The sequence below is a fragment of the Heloderma suspectum genome, chromosome 2 (genome assembly GCF_057233095.1).
Source record: "Heloderma suspectum isolate Gila_16-S chromosome 2, 16-S_ref, whole genome shotgun sequence".
NCBI lineage: Eukaryota > Metazoa > Chordata > Lepidosauria > Squamata > Helodermatidae > Heloderma > Heloderma suspectum.
The window spans coordinates 178839072-178858101 of record NC_139459.1 but is presented as its reverse complement, the minus strand read 5'-3'; the positions used below and the strand labels follow the sequence as shown (position 1 = coordinate 178858101).

Sequence of the window (19030 nt, the reverse complement as noted above, 5' to 3'; positions counted from 1 at the left end):
AAGTGAATGTGCAGTCTTTGCCATGGCCTTGTTATGGGCACTTTTTCTTTTCTTCTCTGGATGGTATCCTGTGCTGTGCTGCTAATTCATCCAATGCATCCATTCTGCTCAGAAGCAAAATGATTGTCAAAAGAAAGAAAGAGCAGCTGCAATCCCTACTCAGCAAAATAATCATATGGATTATTTATAAAGCACCTCAAAAACTAGGCACTGTGCAATCACTGCCTTCATGCACAATTAGCTGCAGCATTTGCACTGGGGATTCTATCTATCTACCTATCTATAATATTAGATATAGATGACAGATAAATATGAGAGAGAGAGAGAGAGAATTCATTCTTTCTTTTTCAAACTTCCATACTGCCAGGGTTGGGCAAGGAGAGGAATCAAGGTAGTTTAGGGCACAATCCTATGCATGTTTAGACGGAAAGAAGTCCTACAAGTCCCAGCATGGCTGGCTGGGGAATGCTGGGACTTGCAGGACTTTTTCTTATCTAAACATGCATAGGATTGCACCCTTAGGGGATTAAGAGCACAATCCCGCAATCCTATGCATGTTAATGCAGAAGTCATTCCATGTGTTCAATGGGACTTACTTTATAGTGAATGCATTCAGGAATGCAGGCTGAGAAGCGGGTGGGGGTGGGGATGAAGCAGTCAGAATTATCAGCAGCCTCTCAATATCAGTTACTGGGGAACATGGGTGGAAGGGTGCTGTTGCACTCACATCCTGCCTGTGGGCTTCCCAGAGGCATCTGGTTGGCCACTGTGGGAACAGAATGCCGGATTTTGGCTTGATCCAGGACAGTTCCTCTCATGTTATTAAAATATCAACATGAAATTATCAATATGTTTAGATGGATCTTTATTATTATTATTATTATTATTTCAAAAATATATATGACAACACCATCCCAAGGCAACTTCCTTCAAAACTATAATACGCAATAGATCAGATATCAAAAACCGCAGTCTAAAACTAAAACATTATTCCATTACGAGATTAAACAGCACCACATATGTTTATGTATGAGTAGCAATGAAACTCACAAGAGGGAAAGGGAGTGTTGCTATTATTTTGTATTAAACAAAAAAAACTAAAATTGTCAATGAAGTGCTAATAAAAAATATCAATAACAAAGCAGAGTACAAATTTCATATGATCTAAAGCAAAGAAAAAGGGATTATAAACAACCATCCTACTCTAGTCGAAACCCTAACATTCAAATGGCTATTAAGGTTACAATCCTATGTATACTTACCTAGGAGTAAGTATCACTGAATTCAGTAGGGCTTACTTCTGAGTAGAGCTGCATAGGATTGCACTGTAAAAAGCAAAACTAAGAGTGTGATGGAAGAAAAAGGTTTTAATGACAGGGTCTGAAACAGCCTTCCCCAATTTTGTGCCCTCCAGATGTGTTGGTCATTACAACTCCCAGCATCCCCCAGCCAGCCATGCTATACACTGAAGTAGCCAGGTGGGCCTCTCTTCTACAACAGCAATGGTGCCACAGTGGAAAAGACCCTGCTCCATAAACTCTGGCACAGCCTCCTGGTTCGGGCTTATGGAAGTTCTGGTCCAAAACATCTAGAGGGCACCAGCTTGCCTAGTCCTGCTGTATAATGTCACCTGAGCAGTTCAGCGCAACCACTGCCATTTCTGGATCAGGAGCTGGCAGCCCTAGTTGTCACGCACAGCCCTTTCGCCCCCAGAACAAATAAACTAATGCTGTAAAAACATAGGCTACGGTTTCAGAATGGAAACTCTGTGAGGGCTAGAGGAAAAGCAGCACCTAAACAATTGGAACCCAGACTAAATCAAAACCAGAAAGAAGCAAGTTTGCTTGCATTGCAGATGTGTCCTACATTAGATTCCAGCTTACAGATTCCATGATTCAGCTGAGCCTGTGTTCAACTGCTCTGCTGAAAAATGGATAAGACATCACCTCTTTCTGCTCCTTTCAAAAGGGCTGCAATTGGGTTCCTTTCCTCTACTTGATAGTGTTATATAGAATCAGGCCCAAAGCTTCGAATATAACAATAGGATTATACAAACAACATACCATATTCTGTCTTGGGAGAATCAAGACTCTACAGCTCTACTCCCTTGTAGCAAGGTGGAAAGACCTCCTTTAAAGAACGTTACACTCATTTTTCAAATCATAAACACTTCATAAGTCCATCCTTCAATGGACATCCTGGAGACATAGTTGCATCACTGAGGACCAGCAACATGTTCACTCTAAATTTCCCTTCATCATCAGATACTGTACAGACCACTCAGCAAAAAAAGGTGTAGTGCATTTTCAGAGAGGTGAAGGTAACATGATAGACTCCTTGCTGCCCACAGTGTAACTCACTTCTCACTATCACCTCTGCCTCAAAATGGATGATAGGGTATCCCCCCCCCCCCGATACACATACTTATTCCATTTTTGCCTCTGGTAATCAGGTTTTGCAGGTTTTTGCCATTCCAAAAACCTGCTAAACCTGTTTGACCAGGAGGTGATGGGGGGCAAAAAAAGGGGGGGGAAGCAAACCATTTTCTCAACTTTCTTTAAAAAACATTGGGCCAATTCGCATGACTTGACAGCCCATCATGGGTTAATTTGCCCACAAGGCGCTCCAGTGCATGCCGCCCACCATTATGAATGTGCAAGCCCTGGCTGGGGGGTGCCATAGCTTGTGTGTGGTGTGAACCCAGCCAGGGGTGTTATCTGAGGGTTAAACAACCCTACAACAGACCATAGATTCTGCGAGGGTTGTTTAATCTTCAAATAACTGCCCAGGTTCCGACAACACAATAAGACATGGCAATCCCCACCAGGGCTTGCACGTTCAGAATGGTGAACAGCACACACTACAATGCTCCAAGGGATAATTAACCCAAGGTGGGCTGTCATGTCATCCAAATCAGGTCATTGTCTGTCTCTAGACTCTGTCCCCAGGTTTTCACAGAGCTTCAAGAAACACCAAACCATTTTAGCTGAAGTTGACAGCTAGACAGAAGAAATGAGCATCATGATACGCCGTGCAAAGTGATGCTTCTACTATGTCACCTTTTGACACGTTAAAAAAATGATTGTCTGATTCCTCCAGCTGAAGAGATAGAACTATAATAAGGCAGTCATCTTACGCAGCAGTACAATTCTTCTATGTGCAGCAGTACAATTCTTCTCAAGCGATCTGGATATAGTTAGGGCCTCTCTGACCTACTTTCTACATCATTTACTGATGGAAATGTTAACATACTCCCTGTGCCTCAAACAATATAAACCACGGTATGGTAGCTTTTTTATTTTATGGCCAATGGCTCTTTCTCAGAAAAGCCAACATGGTTCATTCATCATATTTGCTCTCTCTCTCTCTTTCTTTCTCACACACACACACACTGCAAGTCCCACTCATCGCTTCCTTCTTCAAGCCACATTTGTGTATCATTGACGAAGGGCTCTAACCATCACAATTTGCACAAATGGGCTTTAATCATAAACAGCCTCACCCCCCTCTTCCAACAATTAGACACTCCCTGTGCCAATTGTATAATTATCACAACAACTTAGAGCTGTGTGTAGCATAGTGGCCGAGAGACTGAACTCAGGTACCAATGCACCCCCAGACACCTTTCTGGGTGCCCACTCAAGGCGGCTTACAATCACAGAGAAATAAAATTGGATTAAAACCATAATAGAACAAATGCATTAAAAGCACAACAATAACAGAATAAAAACAGCATCAAACTCAACCAACCCACTTACACGTCACAGGCCTGTTTGAATAGAAACATCTTTGCCTGCTAGCAGAAGGACAGCAGAGAGGGTGACAACCTAGCCTCCCATGGCAGGGAGTTCCACAGCCTGGGAGCAGACACTGAAAAGGCCCTTTCCTGCATCACCAAAAAACGTGCCTCTGAAGGTGGTGGTACCGAAGGACCGGACTCTCCTGAAGATGTTTATGCTGGCTCATATGGGAGAAGGTGGTCTTTCAGGTAGCCTGGGCCCAAGTCATACAAAACTGCCCTAGTCCAGGGGTAAGCAGAAGGTAGATGGGGACCCACTGGTAGATCACTGAATGATTTGCAGTAAACTGGACATGGTTTCTTCTCTGATTCCCAATTGTTTAACAATAGCAACAACAGTGGTTAAGAGTGCTGGACTGGACCCCTGCTCAGCCAGGAAGTTTACTGGGTGACGTCAGATCAGTCACTCTCAGCCTAACCAACCTCACAGGGTTGTTGTGAGGATGAAATGGGGGGTGGGGGGGGAGAATCATGAACATCACCCTGAGCTCCTTGCAGGAAGAGTGGTGTATAAATGATATGTAAACAAAATAAATCACTTGGACCATTGGAGAACCAGTATGGTGTAGTGGCGAGAGTGTTGGAGTGGGACTCCGGAGATCTGGGTTCTAGTCCCTATTCAGCCAAGAAGCTCTCTGGATGACTTTGGGCCAGTCAATGACTGTCAGCCTAACCTACCGCACAGGGTTCTTCTGAGGATAAAAAGGGAGAGGAGGATTAAGTAAGCTGCCTTGGGTTCCTTGGAGGAAAAAAGGCAGGATATAAATGTAATAAATAATGATGTCAATAAATTGCAGATTCAGGTCAGGGAAACCTTCACCAGTTGAATTTCTGCCTGTCATGCAAGGTAACAGGAATGCTGCCAGGAAAGAGGTGGCAGATCTGCCCACTCATTTATCTGCAATCCTTAGCAGGCTTGCAGAGCCTATCAGTAACGCAATCGCTACCAAGGCTTGGCATCTAATCCTTTGATGACAAGGGCGGGAAGTTGCACCAGAGAGCCACCCTCCTCCGCCCTATTCGTTGTCAGGGCATTGGGGGTTATTTTTGGAAGGCAAACCAGTTTATTCTAGTGCAAGTTTCCAAAGTTCCCAGTTCCTCTTCTCTCTATGAAAGCCACGAGAGAAGTGGGTTTCTCCGCACCTCAAAGCGGGACCGCCTGGGGCCATTTTTAGAATGCCAGCTGGGGACGGCACTGTTGGAGGGGGAAGTGCTGAGATCCGGCCCTTTCTTCAACACGGACAGCACAGTTGTGAAAGAAAGCATGCTATTTTGATCGGGGAATAGGAATGTGATTCACCCCAGCACATTGTGCAATCTCCAGGCTGCAACCCACAGGAATTTTTTTTTTTTTTAAGGAGGTCCACTTGGGAAATGTGCACTTGCCAGCATAAAGTTCTGCCCTTAAATTAAGTCCAGTTCAGGGAAGGCTCATGAGAACTGCGCATTTTTCCAACCAGGAACAATGTCAACGGGCAACCCCAAAATCAACACCTCTGCTGTAGATGCTGATGCTATACAATGTATGGCGTGCATCAGGGGTGCAGAACCAGATGGCCGGATTCCATTGTGGTGAAGCTCTCGAGGGCCACCTTCCAGTGGTGGGCGGGGCAGAAGGCAAAAGGGGGTAGGGCCAAAGATACCAACACATTGTAGCTTAAGGCTCTTCCTGCCCGTAACTAAGGCTTAGGAGGGGCGTTTCAACCTCTTAGAATTGGGGGAGGGGGACCGATGCAAAAGCCAGGAAACCACCAAATGATTGGCGGCCAGCGAAAGGGGGCATGGCCAGGAGAAGGGGGATGGCTCATGTGAGGAATGCTGGAGGGCTGGATTTGGCCCCAGGCCTGAGTTTCTGCACCCCTAGCATACATCCTAAGGCCAAATGGACCCACGGATTGGCGCTTTGACAGACAAAGCCTTGGAGAGCGACCCTTAAAGAGATACGGCACAGGGGGTAGGGACAGATGTCAGGCTTGTGGGATCTATGTTTTGGTTTGGTTTGTTTTAAACCAAAGCTCCAACGTCCTCCAGCTGGATCACGGTGCAAAATAGGGGCTTGGAGGAGGAGCCAGATGCAAAAATGGTGGCTCGGGGTGAAGCCAATTACCAAGTGCTCCCCATAAGCCCTATTTTGGGATGAAAAATCTACATCTGAGCTATTATTACTATTATTGTTGTTGTTATTGCTATTATTTGTTAAAGCTTTTTCATTTCTTCTATTTTTAAACAATTAGAAATCAGGAAACCCTCACTGATCTTACTGTAAATCACCCAGCAACCCACTAGCAGAGATCCTAACCTGCCTCCTACCCAGCCCAGTGGGAGAGCACAAGGCAACAACCAGCAGATCAAGCAAGCTATAAATGGCCATATATATACACGCTGCTGGGCTGGGCTAATCTACGGCATCTTCTCAGAGCGAGGTGACGTGGGCAGGTCTGATTCTCAGCTCTGCCCTTTCGCACCTGGGTGTAGGAGGGAAAATGGTCCCCAGCAGGGTTACGAAAGCATGGGAAGGGTTCCCAGATAAACAGCTTGTGGGGGCAGAGAGATAAATAGGTCAGATAGAATCACCGTAGCCGTTCCTTATGCAGCACTGCGATGCTTCTCGTGGCTTTCCCTCACCTGCTCACTGCTTTCTGAGCCGTGCACAGGCGGTTTAAGTCCCAACCAGAATGGATTTATGCCGCTTGCTATCTGTGAACCCAGGTGGGGAGTGCGATGGTAGGAAATTACAGCTGTAATCCTCTATGCACACGTTTTCTGGCACTATGTCCCATGCTTCTGAGTAGACACTGGACTGCAAGGGGCCCAGAGTGGTTCAAAATGATTCTAATGCACTGTGGCGCACATTCACACTTGTGCATGCAGACCCCTAATAAGCCAGGCCAACAGTGCCAGCACCAGAACCCAGCATCCCTAGGCAGAGATTCCAGGGCCCCAGTGTCCTAGCAGCACCCACCTCTGATGCCTGCCCTGCTTTTATTTTTATTTTTTTTCTGGCCCAGCAGTCAGTGCCACCATTTTAATTTCCCACATCAGGGAGCTTGTGGGGAGCTGGGCCAGCCCAAGACCTTTTGCTGCCTGAGCCAAGATGGTATCCCTCCATTCTGTTTACAGAAGCCAACTGGACTGGCCGTTGAATCTTACTTCCACACTGGTGAGGTGACAGCACCCTCCACTGCAACTGAAGGCAGCAGGCTAACTTAGGGGGCACAAGGCAGGCAATGTCCCTCAAGACAGGAGAATGGCCAGTTGGTTATGGCAGTGGGGCAGAGTGCTCTTATATGTGTCCTTTTGGAGGGTGATGCAATTCCTCTTTTTTGGCAATGTGTAAGCAGCCATCTTACAGGCTTTCAGTGACCTGGTTCACACCTCACAGTAAGCCACCATGGTTTAATTCACCCATAGGGATCCAAGATGCACACTGGCCGCCATTTTGAATAAGCAAACAGTGGCAGGGGCATGCCACAGCTTGTCATGTCATGCGATCCCAGGTGTTGTGGGTTATTTGAGGGTGAAACAACCCTCAGATAACCCTAGAATAATAACCTAGAGCCTAGTCTCCTGTGCTGTTTATTGTTTTGCATTATATTGTGTTTTATCCTTTTAAATATTTGTATTGCATTTTATATTTTTAATTGTTATATGGCAGTTTGGTTTTTGAACTGTTTGTAATCCACCCAGAGAACATTAGTTATTGGGAGGATTAGAAAGGTAATTAATTAATCTGATATAGGGAAAGGCAGTCTCTACGGCCACAATCCTATGCACATATTCCTTGGCTTAGGCCCCATTGAACTTAATGGCTCTTCCTTTTGGGCAGGCATGCGTAGAACTGCAACTGCAAGGCTTTAGTTCTAAGCACACTCACCTGCGAGTCAGTCCCATTGAACTAACTCAGTGGAATCTATTTCTGATCAGAGACACTCATAATGCTGCCCCTTAAAATATGTGGGGCTCAAGCTGGGAAGAACTTTAAATAACCCTGGCCACCCAAAAGTGGGCCTAGAAGCCCACTGGTAGCCAGAGCAGTTGGCATAATGTAGCCTGCTGCAAACTGGTGCCCTTCAGATGTTTGAACTCCAGCTCCAATCATCCATGACCATTGGCCATGCTTACTGGGACTGATGGGAGTCGTAGTCCAAAACATCTGGAGGGCACCAGGTTGGAGAAGGCTGGTATTGGCTATATAATGTAATATCCTAACTAATACTGGGAAATACCATATATGTACTTGTGTTTCCCAGAATTAATTAGGAGACAGGCAAGCCTCATCCTGCACATGCTGAATCGTCTTCAAGAGGTGCATGTATATATTTTCGTAACTGTTTACCATGTATTCATTATACTGGCATCCTGTTCTTCCCCCAAGAAAGTCAGGGTGAGATTCATGGGGGTGATCCCAATATACAACAACCCTGTGAGGAAGCTGAGGCTAAGAGATTAGCAAAGTCAGCTTGATAGAAACACAGGATGCTGCCTTATGCAGAGTCAGACCATTTTGCTCCAACTAGCTCAATATTGTCTACATTGACTGGCAGCAACTCTCCAGGGCTTCAGATGAGATTCTTTCCCAGCCTTACCTAGAGATGCTTCTAGGGCCTTCTCTGGTGGCCCCCACTCTGTGGAACTCCCTCCCTAGGGAATTCCGCCATGACCCCTCTTTAATGAGCTTCCGCCACGCATTAAAAACGTGGTTATTCAGGCAGGCATTTGGGGTGGGTTAGGGTATTTTTAGAAATATGGTGTTTTTAATGTAGAATTTTATTGTTTTAACTGTTTTATTGTTGTACATCGCCCAGAGTGGCTGGGTGACCAGCCAGATGGGCGATTAATAAATTTAATCAATCAATCAATCAATCAATCAATCAGTCAACTAAATAAATAAATGCTGGGGACAGAATCTCAGATCTTCTGCTTGCAAAGCCACAGCTGTATGCTCAGTGGGGCTTTGAAAGCCTACAAATCCTGAAAAATGGAGAGCATCTGACCAGCACGCCTCGTCAGCAGTTTCCTCATACAGTCACCAAAATCTATTATTCCTGTATACCTTTCGAATTTTCTGGAATGTGTGTTAAATGTCTCCCCACCACCCTGCCCGGTATTATTTTGGTTGCTTTCCCCATACAGGTCAGGGAAAGGTAGAACTGCCAGACAGGTGAGCAGCCTGCAATGTGTGGACTTGAGAGTGCAGGAATGGTTAGGAATGGTTGGTGTTTTTTAAAAACAGTTGTTGTTGTTGTTGCTGTTGTTATTATTCGCTGATGCATAGTTCAAGAGAGAAATCAGGGCTGCAATTTCATGCCCTGCCTTGCACAATACCATACCAGCTATGCTGGGAAAGCTGTGCTTTTGCTGAGCAGGGACACAGGGCTGGGCGTGTTTGCCAGCCATGGGATTCACACACATGGAGCCTGGGACTTTTCAGTGCACCTCACTTGCAACACACAGTCCATCTGTGCACAGACCTCATCCTAGGCATCCAGCCTGAGCCAAGACAGAGCTGTATCCCCATTTGCCAGCATCAACAAGGGACAGACTGGATGGGGTGCAAAGTGGAATGCTCACTCCACCAGCAGAATGGAATCTTTGGGTTCAACTCCTTAAGTACTGCTGACCTGAAATGGCGGGGCTCCTGTAAAAAACAAAAAACTCACCTCTCCCCATTTTGGCAATTTTTCAAAAGAGCACAAGAACAAGGGTGGAAATGGTCGCCTCCTTTGAAGGAGGCCGCAGCATCTGTGTGCGTGATCCACCCCTGCTAGCTTGCCAAGTAATGGAAAGGACCACACTCCATATATTGCTGTGGTCTGCCCCTTTTAAAGGGTCTGCAGCCAGTGCAGAGGAGGCAGCCTGTAATATTGTGCACAATGCAATCCTCCCACTCTCTTGGCAAGTGCTTGACAAGGGAGGGCCTGCAATTTTACAGCAAAAAGGGGGTTCCCCCCCCCCAGGAGAGCCCTGCTCTTTTGAACAAAACTCACACAGAGCATCAGGGACTGATATGGGAGAACCACATTCGATATCCACGTTCATCACAGGCAGAGTTGCCTGACCAAGCTATTCTTTCCCAGTCATTACGTCATCTATTTTTCATGTGTGTGAGTAGGGAGGTGGGGTGGGGATATTGGCCTACCTCACAGGATTGCTGTTAGGCCAGGCACAATCAAGAGTGCTACGCTGTCTGCAGCACTGAAGGGCTTTATCGCATACAGAAAAGCCAGTTTCTCCCTTTCGTCAAGTGCAAGCATTTCCATCACAATTGAACTCAAGCATGGTGGAAGTGGAGATGCCCGATGAAGCTGCCCCAGTTCCACCACTGCCCTGATTAGGGCAGGCCCTACCATTAGGCAGAATGAAGCAGCCACCTCAGGCAGCAGATGTTGGGAGATAGCAGCAAGATACTGGGGAAGAGACCTGTGTGACATGCAGCCTGCCCTGTGTCCCCTAAGTGAGCCTGCTGCCTTCAGGTGCAGTGGAAGATGCTGTCCCATTGTCAGCTGAAGAAAGATTCAACTGCCAGTCCAGTTTGCTTTTGTACATGGAATGTGAGGGGGAGGCATCCTGTCCTTCGCCTCAGGCAGCAAAATGTCTTGGGCCACCTCTGGCCCGGATCATGGGTTAGTACCAGACAGACTGGACTCCGATGCCAGCAGCAGTGCCAGGTCCAGGTTTTTAAGGGGGCCCACCCTTAGTGAGTCCACTTTCTCACCACCATTGTCCCCAGCCGCTCTTGCTCCTCATCCTCTCTCTCATCATCACTACCACTTGCTTGCATGACAGGGAGTCACTAAGCGAGTAGGTAGTATCACCTACTGCTCCTCCTTCTCACCATCGCTGTTGTCTGGGCCAGAGCAAGAGGCAGGCGAGCGAGCAGGTGAAGAGGAGGAGGAGGTCCACAGAGTTCTTGTCAGTGGGCCCCTGCTGAGGTGTGGGCCCTCAGCAAGTGCCTGACTATGCTTAGCCTTGACATCTGCCCAACAGGGCCAAGGACTCCATGTCTGTGCACACGTGTGTCAGTACTTGCTTTAAAAGCTGTTGTTCTGATTGGGCACTGCGTGCCCATACTGAAAAGAGAAAGCAGGCACAGGCCATGAGGTTTATTATTGGGCCTCTAGCACTGACGTTTTTGGCACCAGCACCCAGCCACGTCTGTTGCTGTCACCTTTTCCCCTGCTGTTTAAACAGCTCCTTCCCACGACAACAGGAGACAGAAAAAAAAACCTCTCTCTCGCGCGCGCGCTCTCTCCCCCCACCCCCTTGAAAATAGGAAAATGTGATTGTAAAACCACAAATGCTGGCAAACAACACCTAGCTAGAAGCGGGATCCGAAAAACACTTGATTTGCTTCTTAAACGGGTCTCCGAGAATGAGCAATCGGAATGCCACGGCAGTGGACTCACTGTGCCGGACAGAAAAAAAGGTAACAGGCAGTTGAAACAAACTGTCTGGTGTGCAGCTGCATCTACCACTTTACAAACTGACCAGTTTATTGGGCCCTTCAAAACTAACTGGTTTATCGAAGCATGAACCTAGGCAACACAACTGCCTTCTTCAGAGGGATGCTAACTGTCCATAATTTAACAAGCGCATCCAGAAAATGACAAAAGTAACAACACACCATACAACGTTCATGTCCTGAAATCTAAAATTATCCATATACTAACAGTGAATGTAAAGCTCATGCTGTTAGGCCATTTAGCACAGCTGTAGAGACAGGAATGAGGTGCCAAATTAAAGCATAGGACACATATATTTGCTGACAAAATAAGGTGTGTGGCTGTTATTGTTGTTTTTAAATCCCACCCCCACTCCAAAGTTAGAGGAACGTAAGAAAAAGACAAAACCCGAGGAAACACATTGACTGACTGAGCTGCTGGTCCAAAAGCCCCACCTTACATCTGACTAAGCTGCTGTGATGTTACAGGAACTTGAAAGGATGAGCTGTCATGGGCTCCAGTTTGTGGAATAGCTATTGGCTGAACTGCTGTGATGTCATTGGAATAAGCCAAACATACTAACACTGACAGGCTGCGTGGTGGAGTAGTGGATAAATGGACGGGCTTGGACAGGGAAGGAGTGGGTTCAAATTTTACACACAGTCATGAAGCTTACTAAGCGGCCATGGACAGGTCCCTAACACTCAGCCAAACCTAATTCACCAAGTTATTGTGAGGATAAAATGTGTCTAGTTACAAACCTCCCCTAGTTTTCCGGACTGAGCAGCTACAGGATGCATTTGAAGGAGGTTGCTACACTTCCTTATTACCCCATGACAATCTTACAACAACTCTATTGTAGTCCAGCCCTCCAGAAGTTGTAGTAAAGCACACCAGGAGCGCTCCAGGTTGGGGAAGGCTGCCCCATAGGTAACAGAATGATCACAGCTGTACAACAGGCATTTTACATTCCACAAGTTATTTGCTCCTGCTGACCTCACTAATAGGCTCGACGGCATCTGTCTCTTGGGAGGTGGATAACAGGGCAATGTAACAAGTAATGGCAGACACCTTCCACAGGGTTTGTGGAACCCACAAACATGTCAATGTTGGTTTATTGGCATCTTAGAATAATGAATAATCAGCTATTGGGAGAGGAGCATTTCCTGACATTTCAGAGCAGTATGTTAGATCATGGGGGTAACATTTTTCCTAGTTATGAACCTCTTTTATGTATTTATAATATTTGTAATTTGGAGCGGGGAGGGGGGTTGTAAAATGCCATGTTACCCTACTAAAAGGAAGTACTCTTTGGCTAAAATGTACAAAAACAAATAAACAATGACTCGTTGAGGCATATGATGCGGGCATCCCCTGTGGTTGCTTCTTTCTGGTTGGACATTATTATCGCTGGTATAAATTTTGTTCTTGAAAAATCTGTGATCACTGCAGGTGTACATGCTTTTAATGTGACATGGAGATGAACAGATGGACAGCAAAAGTGGGTACTGAGAGCCCCTACAATTGCAGAGAGACTCATACTTCAAGCTTGGAAGGATAAACACCAACCAGCTATCAACCAATGGTCTGAAGATCTTACTGCTCTTGCTACATTTGAACTCCTACAGTCGTCCGTTTCATCTGGATGCTCATTTAGATAAAGACTTGTTATATTATATGGACTTATATTAATGTATACATTTGAAATAACAAATGTCAAACTTTTTCTTTTTTATTTTGTTATTAATGGTGTTGTGAACAGTTACTGCAAATAGATTTCTTCTTCTTTTTTGCTTTGTTGTTCTTTTGTTGTTTGTTTTCTTTCCCATTTTTGGTTACATTGGAAAAGGGAAAAAAGGGGGGGGGAAGAATCCGTGTGTTTTTTTTAGAGTTAAAGTCTTGGATCAATTTAATTAGCAGATGAGCCAGCTCAAGCTTTAATTGTGGATTAAAATTTGCCTGCCAATTAATCTGTGAGTTTGAAACTGGAGGGCTCTCTGCAGTCTACTTGGCAATGGTCCAGCAATGGATAATCCACTGGGCTTTATTGGCTCTCCCTCTTGAAGGCCAAATATTTAAAAATAACCAAAACAGATAATGAAAATACACAAGCCATAAAATGCAGATACCAAAAACATTTATACAAAATCCTTTAAGCTGTTATTTGCATTCCTGTAGTATCTGCTAAATATATAAATGTTTCAACTGCGTCAACCATTCCTCAACTTTACTTGCCAAAACAAAGGGCTAAGCAAAGCACTACCTTGATCACACGACTGCTGCCAACTCTGTGTCTCCCAGTAACATTCCCTTACTGCAGACATGTGATGTCATGTCATTGCAGTCAATGGGTGCTTCCAGATGGACAGCTCCTACCAATCAAAATATATTGTGCAGCTATTCCATCCTTTCCTCCATAGGGTGCAATCCTATGCCCACTTATATGGGAGCAAGCCCCACTGAACTCAACAGGACTTACTTCCAAGTAGACATATATAGGATTGCACTGTTAATTGGGGTTTGAGAAAAGTAACCCTATTTGAGGGCAGTGGGGATACATATTAACTTTTGCACTGGTTGGGGCAAAACACACAATCAGACACACAATCCCCACAGGTAATTCCAAGGTGCATGTGTGCCCACACCAAAAGGTAGTTTGCATATCTAAAGATGCTTCCCACACTTCTGCTGGAGTGTACAAACTGGGAATGTAGAAAACTGCCCTTCAGACACACCCAAGGTGAGAAAGCAGGTACTGTCCCTATTAAATAGGTGCTGGGTTCGGGGGTAGGAGTTGCCCATTATACACTATTTCATCATGTTCACTCTTCCTTTAGAAGACGGAAGCTCAAGGCAAACTTCACAGAGTATGTTTCATCTGGGAGAGAGGGACACTTTGTTACAATTGGATTTTTTAAATGTATAGGCCCAGAAAGTTATTAGGGGGGCACAAAAGTAAGCACAAAGGCAAGCAGTGCTAGTCTTAACACAGCTTCTGGAATGCAAAAGAAAAAGGAAATCCTCTCTGGTCACCAGAAACCTTTCAGCAACTTTGTTGGATCAAACAAAACTAGTTACAGTCCTAGGGTGGCCATTTGTCTTACTTTACAGACGACTGTAAAGGGCTGTCCACTCCAAGTCCAGTTTAAAGATAAAGGGCTTTTCTACATGAGGCTTTTAACCAACCAGTTTGGTTGCATCTATACATAAAATTAGCATATGCATGTTTTATGCAAATCTGTGTCCTCTTATTTGGCTATGCATAATCTCTTTTTTCCCTGCGATGCATGTGGCTATTCTAGTCCAGACCCTGGCAGATGGTTTGACTCAAACTTCATTTCAAGGAAGCTTTAGACAAGAGCAACCAAATCACCCATTTCTCCAGGCAAATACTACCCAGGTGGGTTTCTCCTCTTTGAATAATAAGAACAGCATCACAACACTACTTTAATCCATATACCGACTGTGTTCTGATAGGACGTATCATAAATGAGTGGCAAATTGAAATATTAGGCGAATACAATATATATATATATATATATATATATATATATATATATAGCATATGGACATTCTTATAGCATTCTGGACATATGGACCTTGCAGAATAAAACCTGAACATCAAGGCTGGATAGCTGCACAGCAGAGTGGATTTCCAATGTTTTATTTTATAAGTACACACAACTATTTATCTAATGTTGGAATGAGATATTTAAAGGATACCAAGCTGCAGGACGTTTATTATTATTACTATTAATAACAGTAACAATTAACATTAATAACAGTAATAGCAAGAATAGCTAATAATAATAATAATAATAATAATAATAATAATAATAATAATTCACTGACATCTTTCTACTGTGTGGCAAATGTTGTGGGTGTATCTTTCTCTATTTTTTAGAGTAAAAAATTATAAACTGAATAGAAATAACATTTAACAGTCACTGATGCAGGCTTGCTCTGTTTATTTGTATTTTAAACCATTTCTTCAAGGGTTTTTTTTTCCTGTGGTTTCTAAGACAGAAAGCATTCTTTCCCCTATGTAAAGGGGAAAAAAAGATTGACTCATCCTTAACTATCATAGTGAGGCCAGGCAGCGTTCTTTCGCTGCTGCCGTTGACCCGCTGCATGATACTCCCTTCATAGAATACCCTGCACGAAGCTTCTGTGAAAAATCAGACGGGTTTGCAAATGTCAACTGGAAATTGTTTGTTTCCTTTTAAAATACCAAGGGGGTATATGCACTGCCATTTTTTTTTAACGACTGATAGCGTTGTTGTTTTTTCAAAAGCTTAAAAAAGAATTAATCCAACAACTGATGACTGGTGTATCAGCGTTTGGGATATGGCCTCGATGATGAAATTAATTAATACGATTAGAGTCAGAGAGGGACGATCAGTAAAACCAAGTCTCTTTATTTTATATTATAACAGTAAAGTTTAGGATTCTGTACAACCTTATTTAATGTCAGTGGCCATTTAACTGGTGTGAGTTTATATTTATAACACTTCTTTGTTATCATTTGTGTTTATGAATTAATGTAAGATGAAATCTTTTCCTTTATTTCCTGGGAGTTTCCTCTGTAATTGCAAAAGAATAAATACAATTATTTATTTTAAAATATCTTCATAAAGAAATACTCACAGCTTTACATGGCTAAAAAGTGCTTGGAAGGCTCATCTCTCTTTAACCCACTCTTTCACATTATTTTTGGTGTGTTAAGGCACAGTGCTATGAATGTTTAGACAGAAAAAGTCCTATAACTCTGGCAGGGAAATGCTAGGAGTTGTAGGACTTTTTTCTGTCTAAATACGCATAGGATTGCACCCTTATTGTTTTAATGTTTTACTAATGGAGGTGTTCGGTTCGGTCATTGTGGTTTTATTTTAAATTTCTTGTGAATATTCTTGGTGGCCTTTTGGCAAAAAGGTTGCTGTAGAGATAGTAACAAACAAACAAATAAATAATAGAATAGTCCCAGAGAAGCAAGCAGAATTCCCCTATCCCCACAAATTTCTAGCAGGTTCACATACAAAACAGCAAGAGTGTGTTGAAAACTGCTGCATGCTGTTCTGTAAAGTCACAATTTCATGTGGAACCTGAAGTTGGCACCAGCTAGCTGTAAGGGTTTCACAGTGCAGATGTGCTCGAACATTCTGGATACAAGACCCAAAAATGAGATGTAGTATTAATATGTAGACTATCTATATGAGGGATGGGGAACCCCTTCCAGCCCAGGGGCTGAATTCCATTTTGGAGAAGCTCTCGGGGGCTGCATTCCAGTGGTGGCCAGGGCCACAGGCAAAAGCGGCAGTGCCAAAATGACCACGTATTTTAGCTGAAAGCATTTACTGCCAGTAATTGTGCCTTAGGCCTTTCAACCCTTTAAAATGGAGGGGAAAAACTGCACAAAAGCAGGGAAACCACCAAATGATCGGTGGTTGAGGGAAAGGGGGCAGAGCCCATGGAAGTGGGCATGGCCTTCTGGGGAACCCCTGAGTACCACATTGGGACAGGACAGATTTGGCCCCACAAGCCTGACGTTCTACAGCCCTGCTTTACGCAAGTTGTATAGTTTCCTAACCTGAAAAATGCTCACAGAATTAATCTGGAAAGCGGGATGGGGCCAGGGGAAGGGGCATGGCCATCTGAGGATCCCAAGAGGGCAGGACTTGGCCCCCGGGCCTGAGGTTCCCCACCCTTGATCTAGAGGTTCACCTGGCGCCTACATTGTTCTCCTTCCAGGGCCAGGTGAAGACCTTTTAATTCTCTCTAGTATTTTAGCATTTTAGCTTCCTAGTCTTTTAGCTTTGGTGTTTGAAAACTGTATTTTAAATCTCTGCACTGCTGCTAGGTTTTATTTAGCTTGTACCGTTATATTGTAGTTTTAAGCTTTTCTATCTTATATTGTTTTATGCTGTGCTTTGTGGTTTTAATTTTTGTGAACCCCCCAGAGCTTCGGCTATTGGGCAGTACAGAAATGAAATGAAATGAAATGAATAAATAAATAAATCTTCCCTGCTGCTTTTGAATATCAGTTCCTTTTTCTAACAGTGAAGTGTGGAGAATTCACCACCACCACAACACACACGCACGCACAAGATTACATAGGGCAGCTGGGGGCTAGAAAAAATGGTCTTGTTGACCAGATCTGGCCTGCAGGTCATCTGTTGTTCCTACCTGGTTTAAAATAAGCTGACATCTGTGGTGTTCAGGGATGGAGGGAGATCTTGGGAACAGTCAACATCAGCTAAGCAGATGTCCACATACGTTCAGAAGAAGGAAGTGGCTATTCTCCTTCCCTTGTCAAAAGTATCCAATGCTTAGAAATATATTATCAATGGTTGAATATGCAGGCTGCACCCCAGACTATCATGGTCTAGGGCAGCCATGTGCCCTCTTTTACAGAGGACAGTCCTCAACTTGAAGGGCTGCCGGAGAGTCGTCCTCTATTTCAAGGTGTCTTCTATATGAAGGGCTGCCCTGTCCAATTCTGGTTTAAAGATCAAGAACCCTGCAGAACTGTTGTCCATCAACAGTTAACACCTGGGCAGCAGACCGAACAGGCAGGCACTCACGTCAGCAGATCACAGTCGTCCACACTGTGGAGAAACATACTGCATTCCTGTTCAAACTAAAACAATTATTTCTAAATTTGCAAGTATACATACAAACTAGCATATGCGAATTCCTTTCCTGTTTTGTACTCTTTTTTGGTGATGCATTTCCTCTTTTGTTGGTGATTCAGAAGTGACCACCCCACCACTATTAAACCTAGCCTCCATTTGATCTTTTCTTTTTCGCCCCACTGTATTTAGAGCTTACCTCCTAAAATATCCTCCTTTCAGGGAGGGGAGCATGAAATGAAACCATGAGCAGTTTCACACATCTCTTGATTACTCAGTATTTGATGACCGACAGCTGGATGCTTAAACAGATTCCACTGAAACGTGGTCTACCCAAGGTGACATCGGGTGATAGGAATGATCGCTCTGTGGCTTTCCATCTGCCATGGCTCATTCTCACTTGTAAGTCATCACTTCATGTTGCAAATGATGAACACCTATGTGTGAACCAGCACTAAGCTCAGACGGGTGCCACAGGAAGAATACGCCTCCCATCCAGGGCTTACAGTACCTTCCATATAAGGACAGGCTAAGGGAGCCTTCCCCAACCAGGTGCCCTCCAGACAGGGCCGGCCCTATTATTCGGCAGGGTGAGGCAGTTGCCTTGGGTAGCAGGTGCTGGGAGGCAGCAAGGTGATCAAGAAGAGAGCTGTGTGCCGTGCAGCCTACTCTATGCCCCTTAAGTTAGCCTGCTGCCTTCAGGTTCAGCAGAGGACCTTGCCTCATCATTAGTACTGAAGACAGATTCATCTGCCTGCCCAGACAGATTTTGTACATGGAATGTGGGGGTGGGGGCATCTTGTCCTTCACCTCAGGCAGCAAAATGTCTTGGGGCAGCCTGACCTCCAGATGGTTTTGGATGACAACTCCCAGCATTCCTGACCATTGGCCATGCTGGCTGGGGATGATGGGAGTTGAAGTCCCAAACATCTGGAGGGCAACAGGTTGGGGCTGGCAGGTCTAAGGTTATGTGTTTGCGGGGTGGGGGTGGGTGGGGCATGATCACGGTGCATGTCTATACAGATCTACCCAAAAGTAAGCTCCAGCTAAGAATGTATAGGATTTTAGTTTAAGGGGATGATGTGATAGGGGTTTATAAAATTATGAATGGTATAGAGAGAGAGTTTTTTGTCCCTGTAGATGGCATGTGTGAGAGTGTG

The 19030-nt window shown here is 44.6% G+C and overlaps 1 protein-coding gene across 22 annotated transcripts in view; it reads right to left on the bottom strand.

Annotated features, from left to right (window-relative positions):
- The window catches only part of HDAC7 (histone deacetylase 7), a 242137-nt gene that overhangs the window by 169586 nt on the left and 53521 nt on the right, over positions 1–19030 (bottom strand). For 3 of the 22 annotated variants that reach the window (XM_084836481.1, XM_084836486.1, XM_084836487.1), the window contains exon 3: positions 1263–17846. The exons of 17 other annotated variants lie outside the window; for them this stretch is intronic. The gene's annotated coding sequence lies outside the window, so the exon portion shown is untranslated. The remainder of the gene's footprint in view (positions 1–1262; positions 17847–19030) is intronic. 2 more of the 22 variants (XM_084836484.1, XM_084836494.1) reach the window with 1 other exon arrangement.